The 21,793-nt window shown below is 45.8% G+C and overlaps 1 long non-coding RNA gene across 2 annotated transcripts; it reads left to right on the top strand.

Moving 5' to 3' along the window:
* The first annotated feature begins 4,279 nt into the window (after positions 1 to 4,279).
* LOC119060989 (uncharacterized) lies at positions 4,280 to 10,683 on the top strand. Of its 2 annotated transcripts, none has more exons than XR_008392815.1 (4): positions 4,280 to 4,385; positions 7,597 to 7,731; positions 8,645 to 8,738; positions 10,132 to 10,683. It is a non-coding gene; the product is annotated as an uncharacterized LOC119060989 (long non-coding RNA). The 2 variants fall into 2 exon arrangements; XR_008392816.1 differs by having other exon boundaries at positions 10,136 to 10,683.
* Positions 10,684 to 21,793: the final 11,110 nt, after the last annotated feature.

Here is a 21,793-nt window from a genome sequence, read left to right on the forward strand (position 1 = left end):
ACTTACTGATAAGAAGTACTCGTCTTTATTTGTAGTAGTGGTTCATTTTTTCCCTTCAAGTCTACTGTATGTTATATAGTTTTCATTTGGTTCATGTTCATATAGATTATTTTCCCCATTCTTTCACTTTAGATCTCTTGGTATGTTTTAGATGGCTCTCAGTGTTTTATGTTAGTTCTGAGTGGCTATTGAAATCAATTAAAGAATTGATTTTGGTGGAGGATGTAATGTAGGGGGCCCAACATTTTTCTCCTTCAGTTGTTCAACATCTTTTATTACATCTCAAATATGTTCCCACAGATCTAAGGATAGATCTTTATCATAGAAAAGGACCACAGCACCTCACATCATCACCGCCTCATTTATGCTCTTGTCTGTGTGGGATTTCTGACTCTGTCCTCTGAGTGAGGTTGTCCTGGCTGTGTATGTCTGACAGTTGGCCATTTTCACTTGCTAATCTGTGTCATACCTGTTGGATTATTAGAGCAGCCCAAAGGTTCTGGAGGTTCCAGAAAAGGTTGTTTCCCCACCACATAAGCAAGCAGTCAGGTATTTAATATGGGGTGAATTTGGGGAGTACATGCATGTCACCATTTACTTAAGTGAGATTTAACAATTTAAGTACAGTAACTGATTCCAAAACTGAGCGATTATGTCAGTGAAATATGGAACAATGTTTCACTAATGTAGCTGGTGGATATACAACTTCTGTGTAAAGTATCAGGGGCGGTCATGAGAGGGCCAGCATTTTGCACTTGGCACATTGATGTTAAACTGGCTGTTCAGAAAGGGAAGACTGAGAAATTACTTAAGAGTGTCATCTCAGTTCTTCCTAAGAGATTTAGTTGCCACAGTTTGGTTTAGGAAGTGAGCTTCAGCACAATCACCTCAGCTTCAGACAGTAAGACTCCTAGCAAGAGCCTGTTGACTGTCTTACTGTACTCCTTGTGTCTTAAAGTTGTGGGAGTTGCCCAACAGAAATTAGCCTGGCAGATATGCTGCTTTTTCCCTAAATTACCTGCATGTCTCCCACTTGACCTTTGAAATCTCAGACTCTGTTCTTCCATTTTCCAAAATACTCCATATACTCAATATTACCTCATTATGTTTGGTATTCACTTTAATATGAATTCCCCTTGCCCATGTAGTAGACTCTGAATTCCTCCCATTAATCAGATTTTGTGAATTTGATTGTTATTCCAGCTGTTAGAACTAGAAGGTACTGTTGCAGGAAAATGAAGCCACCAGACACTGAGGGTTTCTGGAGTACAAGGTTTTATTAATGTGCATGGGCCCATAAGAGTCAATCTCCAAATTCTGAGCCCCAAACAAAGGATTCTTGGGGTTTTTATAGTTTACAGGGTCTTCTTGTCTTTGTAGCAAAGTGGGATACAGAAGCGGAATGCGGAAGTCAGTTCTAGCTATGGGGCAGAAGCAGAGGACAAAGGCCAAACTCGAAGGTCAGTTTTTAACAGCAGTGTGTTAATCTCAGTCCTAGCTAATGCACTGTTGTTTACTTATCCCAGACGGCCCCACCATTCTCCCTAGGGCGCCTGGGGCCTGGGCAAATAAAGGTTAAACAGAGGTTCTTCAAAGTTTCCCATATCAGTACAACAAGAATAATTTTTTGTTCCCCCACAAGTTTTCTGAGCCAGCCGTGTGACATTCATGGCCGGGACACTAACTTCTGGAAAGTGCAGCCTCTGAGAGATCTTGGACATCTCCCGGCAAGAATAAGCATTATTATTATTTTTGGTTCTGTCGGTGTTTTTGGTGTGTTCCTGCAGGGCTTGGTGTCATTTAGTAGTGCCGGGAGCTGTTTTCTTCCCTTGTACACTTACGTGGATATGAAAAGCTATTTCTGAGGCTGGCTGCTTAGACTTAGAGAGTCAGGAACGTTCTTTATTGCCTCCTGGCTCTGTTTACATTGTGAGGACTTGGTTCTGCTCTTGTATCTGGCAAGTGGGGTCCATTGTCCAGCTTCAGCTCTGAGGTCTGGATGTGGGGTCCTGGTTCCAGATCTGGGTTCTGTCTCCTGGGTCTGTGGTCTGGGGTTGAATCTGTGCCTGTGTGTCTGGGATCTGGAGTCTCTTCGGGTGCAGCTTCATGTCCTGGGAGGGTGTGTGGGGTCCAGGTGCAGCTCTGGGTCTTAGCTCTGATGTGTGGAATCTGGTGTCCAGCATTTGCCATCAGTCCCTGGTGTCTGGGGTCTGGCATTCAGGGTCAATGGTCTGGCCTGGGTCGTGGGGACAGTTTTGGGATTGGGGCCTGGGCCTGGGGTTCAGCTTTTGGTTCTGGGTCTGCTCTGGGGCCCAGGTTCTGGAGTCTAGGGCCTGTGTCTGGTTCTGAGTCTGTCTGTGGCATCTGGTGTCTGTGAACTGATGGTCATTGGCTCCAAGTCAAAGCCAGCAGGAGTTCCAGAGTTGGGTGTGGGGGAGAAGGAAACTGTATTTAGTGCAAATAGCTCTGTTTTGGTACTCATGGGTGTGAGTGCAGCATGGCTGTTAGGAAGCTCAGTGTTGGTCCAGGTGAATCATGAAGCAGCCCCTGTGTGGGTCAGCCCAGTGGTGCTGCTGCTTAGTTGTGAAGCGTCTTGGCTGTGAGGGCCCCTCCCCAAATGAGGCAGCCCCAGGGCAAGTTCCCCCTCAGGCTGAGCTGCCCAGCAGTGCTCTGCTCATTCAGGTCTGGTCTTGTCATTTCCTCTCTGCTGGGCTGCATTTGCACACAGAGAAGTGCACTTTGGAGAAGGGGCCCCTTTGAAGTCAGCCTGGGAGATCAGAGAAAAGGCCTGTGGTGTTGTTTCCGCAGCGGTCTAGGTTATCGCCCTTCTTAAATTATGCCACGTTTTCCTCTTGTACTGTTTCATTACCCAAAGTGAGGGTGGTTTTTGTTGGTGGCAGCTTACTCGAATTATACAGAGAAATAAAAATGAGTTCAAAATCCTACCCAAACAGGTAATAGCTGCTATTGTTTTAAATATATTCCCTTCCAGACATCTCTCCTTGCCTATTTCCATTCTTCTAGTTTCCAAGATTTAATTTATTTTTCTGGGTTCGTAGTATGGATGCAAAACATGTGAATTTTCAACTGTTTTCCCCTAATGTGCAGATTAATGCCTACATTTTCCCATAGGTTTTTAAAGTATTTTAATAATATTCTATTCAAATTATTTTTAAACTCCAATTGTGATTTATTTGGAGGATTACTTAGAAGTGCATTTCATAACTTCCAAATGCAAGAATTTTCTGGTGACCTTTACGACTGATTTCTAGATTATCTACAATGAGAGCCAGCAACTTCATGTAATTTCAATCCTTTGAATATTTTTTGAAACTTCATTACGATATGGTCAATATAAAAAATGTTCCAAGTGTGCATCTCTGCTTCCACCTCGCAGTCATTTTTGGGAATAACATCTTACGGCAGGCCCGCAGGAAAAAGCTGTGTATGGTTGGTTACCTGTGAATGTTGAATCCAATTTGCTGCTCATGGTGTTTCTCATATTCTTACTGAATTTTTTGAGGTATTCTCTTGTTTCTGAAAGTGGAATGCTGTATTTCTCATGAGAAAGGTTTGTTAAATCTATTATGACTATACCTTTTTATTTGTCTCTGTTCTATACAATTTAAGTTTATGACATTGTTTATAAATTTGGATCTTCCTAGTAAATTAAACTCATTGAAATAAAGTGCTCATCATCTCTAGTCATGCTTGTTACTGTGAAGTCCACTGCATGTTAGTATGTAATTTTCATGTGGTTTATGTTTGCGTAAGACAGGGTGGGACAAAAGTAGGTTTAGAGTTGTTAGTACGAGAAACAAAGTTTACTGTTGTGTTATTATTTAATAATTATGACATTATTGTTAATGTGAGCAACTGTAAAGCTGCTTTTGTACCATCCTGTGTGTCTTTTCCCATTTTTTAACTTTCAATGTTTTTTTTACCCTATGTTTTAGGTCATTCCTATTTTCTCCCAATTTGTGTCTGGTCCTTTTAGTCTCTGAACGTTTCAGAGTATTATTTTATTTTATAAAGTGTATGCTATTAATGTATTTCTTCATTACACTGCATGTCCACAAGTATACCTGAGTCCTGGCTGGTTTTTTAAAAATGGGCCACTAAATATCAAACTTACAGATGGCGGCGGAATCTAAAGTCAGAGGCTGGAGTGGGCTGGAGGTGAGAGGTGGCCAGGCCGCAGATGTGGGTGGGGGTGGGAGGGAGGCATATTTATGCGTGAAGGAGTGAGGGGGGAGGCAGTTCTGGTGGAGAGATGAACCAGTATGCGGGCTGGAGGTTAGGCGCTGCCGGCTCCAGGTCTCCGTGGTCACGAGGTGATGCTCACATTCTAACGTGATGCAAGCAATGCAGTTCAAGGGCAGGAGGTGAGTTGCGTGGGGGCTCTGAGGTGATGGGGCTGTGGGGGGCAGATACAGCCACCCTGTGGGGAGCAGGAAAGGGGGGCCAGACTTTCTGGGGTACATATCTCAGGTCCAATTTAGCTGACTACTTCCTGTGAGACCACTGTTCTTTATATATGTAGATTATATTTCAATTATAGAGAACTTTGGTAAATAGATATACAGAGATAGCTACTTTTTAACCTCACAAGAAGATGACATTTTTCATTTGTTAAAGTTTCTGTTATTGCATAGCAGTTTCCAATTTTGTTCATATAGATGCTGTACATTGTTGTTAAGTTTATTTCCAGTTTTTTTACCTGTTTTGTTTCTACTGAGTCTTTTTAAAAATTACAAATTTAACTTAGCATTTCTACATATTTATTTCTGCATGTTATTTTCCCATTACGGCACTAAATTCTATTGTGATACTTTTCTGTTGATTCTAATGAGTTATGAAGGTAAACATGCTCTCATGCAATAATGATCATTACATGGTTGTGGCTGTAGGTGACCTAGAAATAGTTAAAGCTTGAATGAAAACAGGAAGTTGTGAGGTAATGTGAGGAGCTAGAAAAATAGTCTTTGTTAGTCATGAATATATTAATGACTAAATAAGATAGTAACATCCTTCTTAGCATTTTAAGTGAGTTTAGGGCCTGGAAGCACGGTGTTCCAGAAATGAGAAGTATTTTGTGACAGGAAATGTGCCCCAGGTAGGTCATCTGAGGAACACAGAAGGTAGCAAATGTCCACATTTTCAAGGAGGAAAACTTGAGATGGTCCAATGTGGAATGTAACAGAGGAAGATTCTTTGTTCTAAGTGACATTATGAGTCAGTTATGAAAGTGATGTGTGAGCAATGGAAAGAAGCAGGATCCTCAGATGACTACTCTGTGTAGTCACAGTGTGATCTGGTCTGCTAAGTGGACAGATCTTCCTTTGCCGCCTGACCTATTGCCCAGGACACTTCTCCCCAATGTTGGCAAGACGGCTGGCATTTTTTGTTCTTTAAGTTTTAGCCTCCACGCTTCCTGTTCTTAGATCTGAAAGAAAGGCAGCCTTTCAGAGGTAGGATGCAAAGGGACGTGCTGTTTGTATTCTAATGGAGTCTTCATGATACAGAGCAGGGGTTTTTATTCTCAGCACCGTGGACGTTTTGGGCCAGAGAATTCATTCTCCTGGGGGATTGTCCTCTGCATTGTAGGTGCTTATTAGCATCCAATACCTCTATTTGCTGCCAATCACCCTCACTTCCTTTCCCCTCAGGACAATCTAAAATGACTCAGTACGTTGCCTGAAGTCCCCTTGGGGCAAAACTCACCTTTGGTTTAGAAACAGTTTGAAGCTTTTATCATTTTTGAAACCAGAAAGATGTTGGTCTGGCATGCAGTATTTTTATTATTTTTCTGTGTAAATTATTTTCCACTCTGACTGTGATTTACTTTGGGAAGGTATTTAGAAGTGTATTTAAAACATCTAAATATAGGGACTTTGTAGTTACTTTCTGACTGGTTTTCAGATTAATGGCAAAAAGAGCAATAAACATAGCTTGTGAGACATTTGTTGAAACCTGCTTTATAGCTAAATGTAGTCATTTTTTAAAAAGTTACAAGTGTGGGTGAAAAGCATTTTTAACTTACTTTGTTGCTGCTTACTTCAACAATGAGAAAACAGTTATTCAAAAGTTTACCTAAGAGTTGAAAAGAATAGCCATCATTTTACGTATATACACTTGCAGATAAGTCGACGTGAATGTTTCTATCTACTTTCTCTGGATTTCACTTACTATTTTAGGTTAGAAGTATGGGCACAAAAGTTGTAAATTTTCAGCTTCTATTTTTGAGACTGTGCATTTAAGGGCGAAGATGTTTTTCATAAGTTTTAGTATGTGGTATCTTTATCCCCATTCTGTTTATTTTGTAAATCAAATTGTTGTATTTTTGTGGTTATTTGGAAGTGTATTACATAACTACCAAATATAAGGCCTTTCCAGTCACCCAGTCGTAATGAATTCTAGCTTCAGTGCAATAATAGCACTTAGAGAAACGTACATACTTTCAATGCTGCGATGCTTGTTGACACTGGCTTTTTATTGTCTTCCCCAAAAGATAAAAACTTTTGGGAAGATGGAATTATGAAAGTGCCTGAAAGACTACAGAAAGCAGTGGGACGAACCAGTGAATACCTTGTTCAATAAAATTATTGGTGAAAACGAAACACGTCACTTTCATTGTGTCTTTACCTAAAAATCTAATGAACCCTTTGGCTAAGGAAATGGTAGCGTTCCAAGTGTGCATCTCTGCTGCCATCTCGTGGACCTTTTGGGAATAACATGTTAGTGGCAGGTGGGGGGTAGTGGTTGACTGTAGTAGAATATCAATGAATGTTGATTGCAATGTTATTAAGATGTGTATTTAGTAAGTTTTATATATCAGGACTAACTAGTTAACTTTTGTTTCTAATTTCTATGTTGACAGTAATGACAGAAAGAGACATACTGTATATAATTTCAGTCCTTTGAAATTTGTTAAAACTTGCCCTAGCACAGGATGGTCCCTTTGAAAAAATGTCCCAAGTGTGGCTTTCTGCTGCCATGTCATGTGTCACTAGAGATGACAAATCTTATTGTCCCACCTATGTGGCCGTGGCTCGCCTGCTGGTTGTGGCTTCACGGTCCCTTGCCTTGTACTCATGGGCTCTGCTGCACTCCGATGGCTACAGGCAGAGGAGGACAGTCCACACTGCACTGGACAGAGATGCTCAGACCTTTGACCCCCTGTGGGCGATGCAAGGCCCTCCTGGCAGCTGGTCGCTCTCCCAGGCTGTGTCCGCTGCTGTTGCCACAAGATTTAACAATTTTAGCAAAGCAATCCATTTTCAACTGAATGATTACGTTAATGAAATTCGGAAAAGTTTATTAGCTTAGCTTGCATCCTATAGTTCGTAGGATTGTCTGCCAAAAAGTAACATTCCATGAAGGTTGCACTTTTCATAAGTTTCCTGTCTCTATCACCCATCTTACCTCTATAAGGCCCTGTTTCCCCAGACTCCCAAAGGTCCTGTATGCGTGATAACACCTCATTGTCCGGTATTCATTTGTACTCATGCATGTATTCAATGTTGAATATCTTGTATTGATCTTATGATACAAGATTATATCTTATATTGTGCTATTTTAATTATTATCGCACAGGTGTTAGAGTCGACAAGGTTTGTGGAAAATAATTCCCCACAGGTTTGAAAAGCTGGCAGTGTGGAATGAATGGTGAGACAGTGCTAACTCCTGAACCTGTTGCAACTGAGAGACCATGGACATCTGCCTTCCAAGGTCAGCATCCTTTTTCTTGACTCTGTCTTTTGGCCTATTTCTGCTGGGTTTGGTAAATTTTGAAGTTTGCATTGGGAGAGACAAGGGTTTTATCTCATTGAATCACGGGGTTGTGTAAAATGGGAGGAACTGGTTCAGCTCCTACCTCCGGCCTCTGGCCACAGGGGCCTGGCAAAGGGCTCCAAATCCAAAATCTGGCCTTGGTGTCCTGGTTAGAGATCCGCATCCTGTGTCCAGGGTCTGTGCTTCAGAGTCAAAGTGTATTCGGTTGTGGGTCTACAGTCTTGTACCTCTTAGGATGTGGCTTTGTGTCCTGGGTTTGCATGGAGGTCCATGTGCAGATGAAGCTTTTGGTTTTGGTGAATGGCATCTGGTATTAAGGGTCCAATATCAGTCCCTGGCATCTGGTGTTTGGTCTTCGGACCTCATGGTCTGGCTTGGGTGACGGCACAAGGCTTTGGGTTTGGGGCTTTGGGCCTGCAGTCCTGGTTTTGGTTTGGGTCCACTCCAGGGTGCAGGTTTTGGAGTCAAAGGTCTGTGTCCAGGATCCTGAGTTTGGCTCTGGTGTTTGTCAAGAGATGACCATTTTGACAAATTCAATGCCAATATGAATCCACAAGTGTATGGAGTTGAGGTAGGTTTGTAAAAAAAAAAATAGGAAAATTCCTTGGCAAGTGGAATGGAAAAAGTAAGTTTGATAGCTAAATAAGGCCTAGCAATTTACAGCCAGGTAATAAATCTGAGGCCCTTATCTTCCCTGACAAAGGACATTTGAGAGCAAATGGTTCACACATTCCAGATCACACAGGGGAAGACCCACCTCAGTCCCAGCCCTTTTCTGGTGACTTTTCTGAAGGAGAAAGTCACCAGAGCAGGACCCTGATCACTCTGTGTGCTTGTTTTGTTGCATCAGCACATGAATGACACTCCTGGTCCTGGGAAGCAGAGTATTCTGTGGAGATGACTCTTCTAAGACCTCCTCTAAAGTCCTCAACATTAGAAAACAGGTAAAACCCTTAAAAAAGGACCCAGTGTGAGCTGTTCATTGAGTTCACGTGCACCTTCCCTTCTCTTCTTTGCTGCATATCTTCACTGTTTCTCATTATCTCCAAAGGTCCCTGGGACTTGCAGGCAGGGAGCTGTGGGCAGCAGCAGCTTGTCCCGGACTCACCCCCTGATCCTGTCTCCAAAGACCTTCTTTGCATCTAAATTTCTGTTTCTCAAGAAGCAGCTCCTCCTGTGCTCACTCTTGTTGCTGTGATTGTGCCTCTTCTCTCTGAAGCCCTTCCTTTGTTTCACTGTCCTTAGATTTAATATACAAACTCTCAAAATTCTCTAGATTTGTGTTGTGAAATTTTGCTGCAGGAGGTCAAGAACCTACACACGTGAGACCTTTCCAGGGCAAACTGGACCCCTTGGGTCCAGTCCCTTTTCAGTGACAGAATAACCAAATTTTGTGTATTCGTTTACTTGTGGATGGACATTTGAATACTTTCTACCTTTCAATTCTTATTCACAGTGCTGTTATATATAATCATGTACAAGTTTGTTATAACATCTGTCCTCAATTTCTCAGATTGTATTTCAAAGTAGATTTGAACACAGTAGGATAATTTTTTTGAGGAAATGTCAAACCATTTTATACAAGGTCTGCAATATTTTATATTTTCAAAAGAAATGGTCAATTGTTCCAATATTAGTTTGTGATCATAAACATTTCTCAGTTTTGCTTTCTCATTATAGCCTTTGTAGTGTCTGTGAAGGGGTATTGTGCTGTGATGTAGCCATTGAACATCTTCTCTGGTATTTTTTTTTTACCACTTCTATGAATATCTTCTCATTACAAGAGACTATTCAAGTTTTCTTTTTTATAATATAGATGTCTTCCTGGGTGTCATGGCTCACTGGTTGAGCACCTACCTGTAAATCAAAGGGGTCTCTGGTTCAATTCCCAGTCAGGGCACATGCCTGGGTTGAGGGCCAGGTTCCCAGTAGGGGGCATGTGAGAGGCAATCACAGATTCATTGTTTCTCTCCCTCTCTTTTTTTCCTCCCTCACCCTCTCTAAAAATAATAAATAAAATGTTTAAAATAATACAGGTTGTTGGGAACCTTACACCTGGCTTCTAGCTAAAAACATTGCGTTGATTACAGGAACCTGTGCGCTCCACAAGCCAATCGGCTACAGGCACATGAGGTGTCCACAAGTACCAGTTGCACCCAAGTAACCAATAAGCGGGCCCTTCTTAGTCTCGAGCTAGCCAATAGCAAGCAACCTAATCTCTCCCTCCTCCCCTATATATATACCCAGTTCGGAAAAATAAAGTTTGCAGCTTGATCAGAATCTTTTGTCTTGCTGCCATTCTTCGAGCCTCTTGACCCCCCAACCCATTTGTTCTAGGTAGGTGGTTGAGCTGCAGTTGACTGCTCCGCGGGCAAGTGGCGCCCAACGTGAGGCCCGATAGCCGCTGGAACAAAGCGCCGTCCCCGCCAGTGATTTCCCCTCGCGGATCGCCGCAACTACTCGAAGGCGAGACAGATCCAGGAGCCCCTCCCCTCTTGGCAAACTCGGCCAGATAAGGCCCAATCATGGGACAAGCATGTTCACAAAATGATATTTTTATAAGGCAATTAAAGCAAACTCTCAAGGTGCGAGGAACTCGAGTTAAGAAAAAGGATTTAGTTTTATTTTTTGACTTTATATTCAAAACGTGCCCCTGGTTCCCCCAAGAGGGGACGATTGACCCGCGGTGTTGGAACCGGGTCGGAGATTGCCTTAACGACTATTATCGAGTCTTTGGCCCCCAGACCGTCCCTATCACCACCTTCAGTTATTTTAATCTTATTAAAGAAATCTTAGTCACTCATGGGCATTCTCCGGATGTCCAGAGCCTCTGTAAAGAGGGACAAGAAATTTCAAAAAATCAATCTCGGCCCCCTTCGAGGGCCCCCTCAATTTCCATTAATGTAGAGGAAGAGATTAAAAAACCCCCTGACCCTTCCCGTAATTCCTCAAATAACCATGTCGACCAATTAGACCCAGCAGAAGAGGCCGAACTGGAAGAAGAGGCCGCTCATTACAATAACCCTGACTGGCCTCCCCTCTCTTCTGCTCCCTTACTTAAAGATCTCCCCGCTTTTCGGCCATCCCCCTATGCACCCTCGAACCTACCGCCTGCGGCCACCCGTATTCTGGCCCCCATTCTAAACAACCCCGAGCCACCAACAATCCACCAAAACCCCTTCTCCAAAAAACCTCCATTCAAGAAGCCTTAATTCTCATTCGAGAAATCAAGGCCGTGGCTAAAGAATTCACTGATTTGACCGTATCCACCTCCACTGAATTACTCGCTTTCCCCGTCACCAGAAGCCAAAGTCAGGCCAATGCGCCCTCAAACAGCCAAGCTGACGTGCCCTCAAGTAGCCGAGCCCGCGAGACCGACAGCTCCCAACACCCTCTCCCAAGTAGTGAGGATGAACGAGATTCTAACGGCTCTAGCTCTGATGAGGAAGAGGCTTCTGCCTCCGAACCCTCATACTCCCACTCCTATAAGCGGCTCAGTTTAAAAACCTTAGAAAAAAACAAAATGGCCGTAGCCAGCTACAATGTAACCCTAGTTTACCTTTTAGAGTCCAACCTACAATATTCCCACCCTCCCCGTGCTTACAAGGCATAGCTCAAAATAATAGCTTCGACATTCTCGTCAGCTTTATAGAATTTACTAGTTGTAGAAGCATAACCAATTATAGTAACCCCCTTTGCCCAAGTCATGGACAAATATTTGTTTGTGGAAACAACCTGGCCTTTTCAGCCTTGCCCGCTAACTGGACCGGGCTATGTGTCTTGGCTACCTTACTACCAGATATAGGTGTTCTCCCCAGAGACGAGCCTGTCCCCATTCCCAGCTTAGACCATATTACGGGGCGACAAAAAAGAGCATTAACATTCATACCCTTATTAGTTGGATTAGGCGTCTCTGGAGCAGTTGCCACAGGGACTGCAGGATTAGGAGTCGCAGTCCATTCATACACAAAGCTCTCTAAACAACTAATTGATGATGTCCAGGCTCTGTCCAGTGCCGCGGACCAGCCTCGTCAGGAGAGGGGAGGGGGCAGAAATGAGTTAAGGACGCAGGGAGTCAGGTTGGAGAGGTCTCAGCATCCCGCTGAGCCCCGAACTCCGTTTATTCAAGGCTTTTATTACAATTATGGGGAATAAGGAGGAGGGGGCTGCACCCAAGCCAGTTTCTTTGTCCTTTCTGCAAAGCTACTCCACGGAACAACAGGGGAACACAGGGTGCTATCAAAACTTCTCTGTTTATCAAGCACCGGTGCATGACCTACCCTTCTACAGGGAAACAGGCTCTCTAGCTTTCTTGGGAGACCTATTGTCTAGCCACAGCAGGTTCCAGGCAGGGGAGCCAAGCAAGGTGGAGAGGAACTGTGCCACGGGCAGCGGCCTTGCCAGCTGACCCCGGCCCCCCGGCTTTGCCAAGGGGGGCTTACGGTCACGTCTCCACGAGCAGTAGCTATGCCGGCCTGACCCCCTGGCTTTGCCAAGGGGGCTAGTGGCGCCCACATCTCCCCCTTTTTGTTTTCTAAGCTGAAAGGTCACCACGGGCAGCGGCTTTGCCAGCTGGTCCTGGCCCCCCGGCTTTGCCAAGGGGGGCTTGTGGCGCCCGCATCTCCTCTAGATGGTATCTGAACTGTTGGAGCTGCAGGGCTTGCCACTGTTTGCAGGAGTATCGGAGGAGGGCTGGAAAACAAAAAAGGAAGCAAATAAACAACCCAACTATTGCCGCCCCTCCAACCACTCGAGTCCACCAGTCATCGTTCCCCCAAGCGTCCCGCAGGCTGTTCAGAATGTCCTGAGCTGTGTCTGCAGCACTCAGGTCCAGGTGGGCCTTGGACATCCGCTGAATCTGCGCATGCAGTGCTGAGCAGTGAGGACAGCCACCATGGCCAATAACAGCGTGCTGGGACAGCTGGGAAGCCCGGCATGGGCCACGGCGGCTTGCGCCTCTCCGGTGAGGCGCTTGATCTGCCCCCAAGTGACAGGCGGCGACTCTCGCGTGGCCCGCGAGGGGGGTCGCATGCGGCCTCTATTCGGGCAAGGAGGCGGGCCCTGTGCCTCAGGAGGCATCTGAAGCAGAGGATAGAGATGGTGGCCGACTAGGAGCTCGGGGTCCTCCTCCCCGAGCGACAACTTCTTCAAACGGAAGGGAAGATTTCTCTCCTCTTTGTTCTGCTTCTTCATTCTGGGGACGAGCAAGTCGTTCGGGAATCCAAAGGGGGGCTGGCGCGTTCCTAGGGAAAACACACACATGTCCCCGCCTCCCCCCTTTTGTTTTTTAAGCAAAAGCTTAAGTGATTGATGCGCGCGCTCGACGAGCGCTTGCCCCTGCGGATTATAAGGAATGCCCGTCACATGGGCAATAGTGAAAGTAGCACAGAAGCCGCGAAAGCTGTCGCTGGTATAAGTAGGGGCATTATCAGTTTTAATTTGGCGGGGCAGCCTAAGAAGAGAAAAGGACTGCAGGCAAATTGCTGTGGGCGCGAATGTGCCCTATGAAGCAAGGTTGAGTGCGTGTGCGAAGCAAATGTTGAAGGCGCAAAAGAGAAGGCATAACGGGAGAAGCCTCCGGTCCAGGCAACACAGCAGTCTCCAGGTGAGGAAAGAGAGATACAATATATTGAGCGTCAGAATATAAATTAAAGCGGCGGTTAGATAGTTGTTCAAAGACATTGATGACTGCAGCGAGTTCAACGCGTTGAGCAGAAGATTCTCCTGTCTGTAAAACATAAGGGATGTTATTAATAACCCAGGCGGCTGTGCCGTTGCTGGAGCCATCCGTAAATGCTAGTGAAGCATTGGTGAGAGGGCGTGGAGAGCACACCTTAGGGAAAACAAAGGGATGAGCCGTCTAAAAGTTAAGTAAGGGATGTTTGGGGAGATGATATGTGAGTTGGCCGGGGAATCCTACGAGAGCCGTCTCCCAGTCTTCATCATTCTGGAACAATCGTTGCACTAGGTCCTTTCGGAGGGGGAGGACAATATGAAGTGGCTCCCGGCCGAAAAGCTCCAGGGCCCGGGAGCGCCTTTTCTGGATTACAGTGGCTATAGCCTGATGGTATGGATAAATCACCTTACGCCGCTGGCTGGGCAAATGCAGCCATTCTAGGGGCCCCCCCTGCCAGAGGAGGCCCGTCGGCAAGTAAGGGGTATCTAGAATTAACAAAGAAAAAGGTTGATTAGGAGACACTCTTAGAATCTGTTGCTGGCTCAAAACTTGATCTATTAAAGCGAGCGTGTCCTCAGCTTCAGGCGTGAGGACACGCGGGGACGTGGGGTCAGGATCCCCACGCAAAATGTTGAACAAGGGCAGCAGCTGTTCCGTGGTGAGGCCAACGGAGGGTCTGAGCCAGTTGATATTACCTAGTAATTTTTGAAAATCATTAAGTGCCTGCAAACAATCCCTCCTGTCTCAAAGATAATTGCAAGGGGGTAAGGGCTCCCCGATTACGGGGGCTTACAGTCGGCCGGGGACCTGCTCGTAACGCCGCCGCCACAGCCGGAGCGGCGGCAGACACACCCTTCTCCTAACTTCTGGAGTTGGCACTGGGTTTTCTCTTTTATTCTCTGCTGGCGGCTTAACTCTTTAGTACCTGCCAGCTGCCTTAGCAACTGCAGAGTATCCGCCAGTCTAGCAAAAGCTCTAGGATCCAAGATAGCATCCTCATCTTCCCCCTCCTCCTCTTCTGCAGTAACCTCTACCTGGTCACCTAAGACGGGGAACACTTGAGGGTCTCTTTCTACCTCATACGCTGTTGCTGCTTCCTCTAAGTCTTCTTGATCGGAGGGGGATAACATCTCCTCGTCTATAGGAGGAGCAGAGGCAAAAGGGCTCAGAGGAGGTGGGGGCCCTGGAGGGGCCAGCAACGTGGCATCCACTGGGGGCTTGGTATAAGAATGCTTAGACTTCACTGACTGGGTATCTAGCCGATCTTCTCTGGTGGATACTGCTAGACTACGGGTCATTCTCTCAATTTCTTGTACTGGATCAAGGCTGTCACGGACTAAGTTCCAAAGGGAAAAGGCATCAATGGGAATCTTCTCGGGCCCGCGGGCTAGATAAGCGTCGCGGAGCCTTTCTCCTATTCGCTCCCAGGTATGTAGGGAGACTGTCTCCTCCTCGGGAAACCAGGGACATATCTCCTCTACAAATTTGAAAAACCTTTCCATCTGTTTCTCTCCAACCTTGGTCCCTCGTCTACGGAGCAACATTTTCTGCAATTGCACGTACATGTTCCGCTCCTTTGATTCTGAAGCACCCATAACGGCACTTCCTATTAAATCCCCCCGCTTTTTGCTACGGGCCCCCCCCGGGGGTTTCTCACCAAATCCCTCGTACCTCTTCGGGCCCCACGTTGGGCGCCACCTGCCGCGGACCAGCCTCGTCAGGAGAGGGGAGGGGGCGGAAATGAGTTAAGGACGCAGGGAGTCAGGTTGGAGAGGTCTCAGCATCCCGCTGAGCCCCGAACTCCGTTTATTCAAGGCTTTTATTACAATTATGGGGAATAAGGAGGAGGGGGGCTGCACCCAAGCCAGTTTCTTTGTCCTTTCTGCAAAGCTACTCCACGGAACAACAGGGGAACACAGGGTGCTATCAAAACTTCTCTGTTTATCAAGCACCGGTGCATGACCTACCCCTTCTACAGGGAAACAGGCTCTCTAGCTTTCTTGGGAGACCTATTGTCTAGCCACAGCAGGTTCCAGGCAGGGAGCCAAGCAAGGTGGAGAGGAACTGTGCCACGGGCAGCGGCCTTGCCAGCTGACCCCGGCCCCCCGGCTTTGCCAAGGGGGGCTTACGGTCACGTCTCCACGAGCAGTAGCTATGCCGGCCTGACCCCCTGGCTTTGCCAAGGGGGCTAGTGGCGCCCACAGTCCAGTACCATTAGTGACATCCAAGACCAAGTAGACTCCCTAGCAGAAGTTGTCCTTCAAAACAGATGAGGTCTAGATTTACTTACTGCAGAACAGGGAGGTATCTGTTTGGCTTTACAGGAACACGGCTGCTTCTATGCCAACAAATCAGGCATCGTCCGAGACAAGATAAAACAGTTACAAGAAGACTTAGAAAAAAGAAGAAAAGAACTTTCCGAACACCCGCTTTGGGGTGGACTCAACGGAATTCTCCCCTACCTCCTTCCCCTCTTAGGACCTTTAGTTTCTATCACCCTCATCCTCTCCTTTGCCCCCTGGATTCTTAGACGTGTAACCAACTTAGTCAAAGACCAACTTAACAGTGTACTAGGAAGACCTATTCAGGTGCACTATCAACAATTAGAAATGCTAGCACATGGAGCGGACTCTGAGCCGTACAGCCGCTGGGGTGCTAGCCCACGATTCCTGCCAGGTTCCCCTCCTGCGGGAGCAGCATAACCCTCGAAGATATGCTTCACAGCCAAGTAGCTGTGATAGACACCGCTGGGTGCAAGGCAAAGCACTGCAAGGAGAGGCCTGCACATACGGCCACTTCGAGTCTCCTGAGAGGTAAGCTGACTTGCAAAGAGGTTGGTACCCAACTCCTCTCCTCCCAAAAGGTACCCTAAGCTCAGAATGAGCCCAGGAGGAGTCAGGCCTCTGCCTCCCCCAGCCGGTTAAAGTCTACCCTACCTACATTCTCCTCGCCCTCAAAGTAATAAAAAGGGGAGGAGATGTTGGGAACCTTACACCTGGCTTCTAGCTAAAAACATTGCGTTGATTACAGGAACCTGTGCGCTCCACAAGTCAATTGGCTACAGGCACATGAGGTGTGCATGCGCTCCACAAGCCAATCAGCTACAGGCACATGAGGTGTCCTCGAGTATCAGTTGCACCCAAGTAACCAATAAGCGGGCCCTTCTTTGTCTCAAGCTAGCCAATAGCAAGCAACTTAATCTCTCCCTCCTCCCCTATATATATACCCAGTTCGGAAAAATAAAGTTTGCAGCTTGATCAGAATCTTTTGTGTTGCTGCCATTCTTCGCGCCTCTTGTCCCCCCAACCCATTTGTTCTTGGTAGGTGGTTGAGCTGCAGTTGACTGCTCTGCGGGCCGGAGTAACAGGTGTCTCTTCATTGATGACTCATAAAGTTCTTTGTTGTGGAAGAATGAGTCTGATCAAAAGTATAATGTGCAGCCATTTTCTTCAATTCCGTGGGTGGTCTTCTTACACTATGGATAGCTTCTCCTGCTACCCAGAATTGTTTAATCAGGAGGACACCACATTTACTCATTTACTTTCATCAGTTTTGCTTTGGAAGGGTGTGCCTTGATATGGAAGCAGCAGCCTCATGCATCTCAGGTCTTATGTATGTCATCACTGCATTATCTAATTTGCTTGATTTAATATAACTTGTTTCACAGAAACCTGCTTTATGGCTTTAGACATGAGTTGATTACATTTCAAGGGTTTACAGGTTTAAGTAGGAGAAAAGACTATTCTGTGGAGTATGATGTCCAGAGTCAGGCATGTGGAGTCAGGAACAGGCTTGGGACACCCAGTCCCATGTCTGGTGCGTGGCATGATTCGTGGTTAGGATTAGGGGTTGGGGTTGCAGTGGATACCATGACTTGTCTTTAACTATTTGAAACCATCACGTGAGACTGTATCACGACAGGTGTACTATCAGTGTGTGATAAAAAAATCACTACAAGTGGTAAATGTATGTTTGGCCATTTTCACAGAGAAGCATGAACATAAGCAACATTTTCTGTCCCTTTGGCTTAGTCTTTCCAAGAAAGGTACAAGGGCAACTGTAAGGCAAGAAAAGATCCGTGGTTTGTGTGGAGAAGATGCTGTGACTGACCGAATGTGTCAGAAGTTTATTGCAAAGTTTCATGCTGGAGACTTCTCCCACAGGTAGGCAGGCCAGGTGCAGTGGAGAGCCCTCCATGGGAGATGTTCACTGAGGACAGATCACATCATGGCAGGCGGGAGACAGGCAACATGTTGAAAGTGTCCTACTCAGGCTTCGAAAATCATTTGCACCAGCTTGGTTACATGAATTGCTTTGCTGTTTGGGCTCCACAGGAGTTCAGCAGGATGGTGGGGGACCTTCATGAGTGGATTCCCACAAGTGGTTCTCCACTGAAACATAAGGGAAATGCTCAATTTCCATCAAGATCGTGTGTGTGGAGGGAGGACGAATCTTTGCCATTTGAGAGTTATGTGGAATGAGAGAGATTGTGGGCAAACAAAGGAAATACCACTTGGTCATCCAAAGGGCTGTCTGCACCCAAAGGAGGTGACGGTGCCCTTGTGGTGAATTGGAGAGGGAGTCCTGCAACAGGAGCTGGTTTCGGAAAGCCAGCAGGTTACTGGCAACGGGTACTGCTCCCCATCAGACCAACTGAAAGTGCCACCTGAGGGAAAGAGTCCGGAATTTGTGAGCAGAAGGTGCGGAAGGTTAGGATTAGGTGAGAGAGCACATATCTCTTTGGTGACCAGGGAAAACGGTTCCAGCCTGGCTGCACAGTCCTGATTCCTCCACAGTACTCAGAAGACCTTGCTCCTTCCCATGGCCATCTAGTTTGTCTCTCTGAATTCTTATTTATGGGGAAAAATTTCTGTTCTCTGGAAGACTGTATAAAACACCTGGAAGAGCTCTCTGCTTAGAAAGAGAACAATGTTGTGGGACGATGGAATGGTGAAATTGTGTGAAGGTGGCAGAGAGCAGTGGAAGAAAACGTTGGTGACATTGTTCAGTTCCTTTGTGGGAGGACAGTGAAAAGTGTGCCCGTCTTTGTAACTCAAGGTAAAAAGTGAAGGAATCTTTCAGCCAGGCCCTTAGTAGGATATGCATTGCATTGTCGGTCTCTGCTGCCATCTCGTGGTCATTTTGGGGAATGACACCTTATTGCAGGTCCAAGGGAAAAGTGGGTATAGTGTATCACCTAGGAATGTGGAACCAAATGTTATTTAGATGTACATTTCATCACTTTGAAAAAAAAGGACTTTTTAGTAACCCTTTGTTACTGATTAATAGGTTGACTGCAGTTAGTGTCAGCAATATGCTTTCCATAATTTCAATGTTTTGAAGTTTTTTGAAACTTGCTTTACAGTACATGACCACTGAAAAAGTGTTCCAAGTGTGCCTCTCTTCTGCCACCTGGTGTTCGCGTTGGGAAAACACCTTGGTGCAGATCAGAAGGAAACGTTGGGTATAGTGGGTCATCCCTAAATGTTGAATCCAATTTTGCTGCTCATGTTAAGTTTATTTAAAAAAAAATTAAACTTGCTAGAGAAGGGGGAGGGAAGGGAGAAAGACAGAGAGAGAAACACCGATGTGTGTAAGAGATACATCAATCAGTTGCCTCTCACACGTCCCAAACTGAGAATCTGGCCTGCAACCCAGCCATGTGCCTTGATTGGGAATCCAACTGTGACCATTTGGTTCACAAGCCTGTGTGCTCAGTCTACTGATCCACAACAGCCAGGGGTCATGTGAAGTTTTTTTTATATCTCTTCAGGGTTGTTTTTTTTTTTTTTTTTGAGGGAGGGAGTCAAGAAGGCTGCAGGTTTGATCCCTGGTCAAGCCACATGCAAGACTCAAGCAATGGCTGGTGTGGCTCAGTGGGCTGGGCATCTATCTGCCTGCAAACCAAAAGGTCACCAGTTCCATTCCTAGTCAGAGCACTTACCTGGGTTTGAGGCAGGAGATGGTGAGGAGGAAACTTTGGAGGTGCTCCAGGGCTAAGAGAAAGGACACTGATACAGGACAGAGACCCTGTTCTAAGACCAGTTGTTCCTGCTTTCTGGAAAAGCACTGAATCATGGTGAATCATAACTGCACCTGCACAGAAGATGCTACATGACCCCTGCTTCATTCTAATAGCATTGTAATAAATCAGCCTTGTGGGACCCCCTTCCCTGGTGGTCAGTCAAGGAAGTTCATGGGAGAGCACATGTGCAGTAGCTTTAAAGTAATAGAACTACTTGTACATGGGCAATAAAACCCTGCTAAAACTAGCCAAGAAGTATCACCCTGTAAGTATAGAATCCCTCCAGCTCCTGAGATCAGTCTGTTTGGAGTCAGCCTGCTCCCGTGTTCCGTGCAGTGTACTATCAATAAATCTGCTCTCTGTCTGCTATAAACTCTCTTTGGTCTGTTCAATTCTTTGTTTGCTATCATCAAGAACCTGGTTATCTGTGCCCACCTGTGATGGGTTGTGGGCCAGATCACCAGTTGGGAGCATACAAGAGGCAAAGGATAGATGTTCCAAATGAAAAATAAGTCAATAAATTTTAAAAAGTAAGTAAAACACAATTTCTATGTGGATCTGTATATATTAATGAACCTAGTATTCTTTTCCATCAATCTGTCTATTCATGATGCATTAATCCACTGTTGTACTTCCCGCAGCTTTGTAATACAACTTCTACTTGTTCCTTATTTTAACAGGTAAACTGAAACTGAGCTTGTTTTACTTTAAAAAATTTTGCTGAGCCCTGGCCAATGTGGCTCAGTCTGCTGGAGCATTGTCCTGTAAGGTAGGAAAGATAGCAAACTAAGGAAAGGAGGAGGGAGACATGTCTGACCCCCTGACTCAGCCGTCCTGAGCCGGATTTGATAATAGTGCCAGGTGTTCAGAATGTCACAAGAAACACATGGTAGCACAGGAGGAGGGAATTCTATGTACTGTTCCCATTGTCTGGGAAAGAAAGCCTTGGAATTAAACCGTGTTAATTCCAAGGTCTGGGTGGTAGGTGGGAGGGTGTCCACAGTGCCCAAAGAAGAAGCCCACAAGGCAACTTTGGTTACTTGCCTACTTCTGGTCACTATCTGTTTTACAAGGGAGTACCTAATGTTTACAGAAAGCCCATAAATAATTTATAATTTTGGGTAACTGCCCCGGCTTCACCTGGCTCCTGTCACGTATTTGTTTTACAAGAGGAACAAATGGGGCCTGGGGTGAGATAAGGATTCAGGCTAACAGACCCCCACACATGCCTGCATTTGGGTAGTTACTTCCCTCATGGAAGCTGGTAGCACCTTTACCCACCAGTTAATATGTCACTTCTTCACCCCAATCCTGCCAACTACCTAATTCCTCAGGACCAAGGACCTGAGGCTCTTGCCATCCTTACCTTGTCCTGCCCAGAATCTACACCTCTCACCCCCACCTTGGCAAGGCCTGTTCTCTTCCATGAGAACATATCACTAGTAAACCCTGCTTCCTCATGAATAGACTGGCTGACCTGTAATTCTTTACTGTGTCAGCAAGGAGAACTGAGTTTCTCCCTTAACAATTCCATAAACCGAAAGGTTGCAGTTCAAGCTCTAGTCAGGGCACAGGCCTAGGTTGTGGGTTTGGTGCCCAGTGGGGAGACAACCCTTTGATGTTTCTCTTTCACATCGATGTTTCTCTCCTTCCCTTCCCTTCTCTCCGAAATCAATAAGCATGTCCTCAGGTGAGGAATAAAAAATTTTTTTCCTGATATTTTAAGCTAGATCATATTATATTTGTAGGTAACCGTGGGAAATGGAGATATGTATTTATCTCTCCAAGAACATGCTGTTACTTTCCTATTGTTCAAGTGTCTTTTTGAAAAAAAAAAAAGATTTTACTTACTTGAGACAGGGGATGGGAAGGGGAGAGAGAGAGAGAGAAAAAAACCCCAAACATCTATTAGTTGCATCTCACAAGCCCCCAACTGAGGACTGAACCTTCAACTCAGGCACATGCCCGGATTGATAATCGAGGTGGTGAACTTTAGACCTGCGGCACGGAGATCATCCTTCCAGGTCATGGGGGTTGTTGTCCCCCTTTGGTGAACCCACTGCAGCAGGAATGGGGTGGGTCATGCGTAGGTCTCCCTCGTGCAGGAGAGGGTATGATGGGGTCCTCACTGAATGTTTGACATCTGTGTATTGAACTCAGCTCTGGTTCTAAGAAAAGTGTGGCCTCTGGGAGCTGTTGGCACCCTTCCTTATGCTCATGCAGATGTAGATGTTTACCCTGTTCTCACCTTGAGTCCTGTTGGACTCCCACCCATTGGGTCCATGGGAATTTTGTGT

Source organism: Artibeus jamaicensis, unplaced genomic scaffold (assembly GCF_021234435.1).
Source record: "Artibeus jamaicensis isolate MK-2021 breed Jamaican fruit bat unplaced genomic scaffold, CSHL_Jam_final contig_76, whole genome shotgun sequence".
Classification (NCBI taxonomy): domain Eukaryota; kingdom Metazoa; phylum Chordata; class Mammalia; order Chiroptera; family Phyllostomidae; genus Artibeus; species Artibeus jamaicensis.